Genomic DNA, 1,849 nt, shown 5'->3' on the forward strand with positions numbered 1-1,849 from the left:
GTAAACCATATCAGCTATATGGATACTTTTAGAACTGTACAGTCTAAGAGAAAGAAACACTTCTTCTTCAGCTAAAAGAAAAAACTTCGCTAAAAGGTTTTCTGCCAATCAGAGATCTGTTAGGTCAGAGTGCTGATGTTTGATGGAACCAATTTTTTGTTGTTTTTCAGTCGCACAGTCAAGTCCGAGTCTTTGTGACCCCATGGACCAGATCACGCCAGGCCTTCCTGTCTTCCGCCGTCTTCTGAATTTTGTTCAACTTCATGCTCGTTGCATCTATGACACTGTCTAACCATCTCATCCTTTGCCGTCCCTGTCTTCTTTGACCTTCAATCTTTCCCAGCATCATTAGCAAACAAATATCATTGGACAAATAAATATCATTATCCATATCTGCTTTTACCGCGTTTGTTATTGTTTTTGGCAGTCTCGTTTAATGCCAATAAAAAGCAAATCTGCATATTTCCCAGTAGAAACGCGTCATATTTGTTCATGCCTCGCGGCTCTCAAGCACCTGACGTTTACTCTATGTGGCTCTTGCGTTAAGCAAGTTCGGCCACCCCTGTTCTAAGGCAAACGTGGATGATCAGTTGGCCAGGCAGTTTTCCAGCATCAGAGGGTTGGTTTGTCGTCCCCAGGACTGTTGTGATACTGAACCTATATTAGGTTTGGGGAGGCATGCTCAATTCATCAATGCGCCTGGATTAGCTTGGGAGTTGTTAGCAAGGCCGTGAGTTTTCATGCGCCAGCCCGTCCACTGATCCAGGGGGCAAGAAGTTGGTCTGCCTTTGTGGATCCGGCAGACGTCTCGTCTCCGGAGGCAGCCAAAAAGAACATTTCTAGAAACAGCTGTTTCTCCCAGCCACGCGTGAGAGCTCCAGATAATAAAACCGGCCGTTTGCGCACTTCCTTCCAGGCCCTGATAGCGAGATCTGACACCGTCGACCCAATGTTAACTAAACCAGCTTCCAGAAAGCGTGTGCCGGGAAATCTCCCCTCTCTTCGCCCTGTTTGGCTAATCTCGCCCGCGAGCGTCGGAACTCGCACAAGAAGCCAGCAGGCAAACTAATCCACAGGGTTCTGTGGCAAGAGGGTCAGAGTCGGTGCGGTTCCCCTTCCTTTCCCATGGGTACTTTGGGGGCTGAGGATGTAATCAGGAGCTCAGACAGTCTGATGGGAGGCCATGGTGTGCACAGACTGTAAATTCAGCCGTGATGTTCCCTATGATAAGAAACAAATGCACAGAAAAAGACTCTCTGCCAATCTCTCCAGTCGCATGAACAGCCCTCTCCTCGCCTGGGAGGGCTGATCAGCCAGGCCCCATGGCCCCCGTGGAGAGCCCACGGTCTCCAGACATAGCCAAAGACCCGGGACAGAATTCCGGAGAAGGGTCAGGCGACCAGAAGCACATGGTGCGCTCTCTGGGCCAAACCAAACGTGGTGGCCGGACACGACACCACACAGAGGCCAGGTCACTCACGGGGCACCCGCTGACCCCCCCAAAGCCAGCAAAGAGTTCCAGGATAAATATTATTTTGGGGGAGGGGGGGGGAGGAATTGACAGTGACCCTGCCAGAAAAACAGATATTGTCTGGTTCTAAACAAATGCAGTAACAAAAGTCTGCTTGGCAAAGACCTCAGTGCAACCCAAGTGTGAATAAATAGACCCAGCAACTGGAATCTGGAAGTAGAAGAGGAGGAGGAGGAGGAGGAGGAGGAAGAGAAAGAAGAAGAGGAGGAAGAAGAAGAAGAATAGAAGGAGGAGGAAGAAGAAGAAGAAGAGGAGGAAGAGGAGGAGGAGGAGATTGGATTTATACCCCACTCGTCACTGGGAGCCTCAGAGCAACTT

This window comes from Gekko japonicus, unplaced genomic scaffold (genome assembly GCF_001447785.1).
Source record: "Gekko japonicus isolate JY-2015 unplaced genomic scaffold, Gekko_japonicus_V1.1 scaffold2024, whole genome shotgun sequence".
In the NCBI taxonomy this organism is placed as follows: Eukaryota; Metazoa; Chordata; class Lepidosauria; order Squamata; family Gekkonidae; genus Gekko; species Gekko japonicus.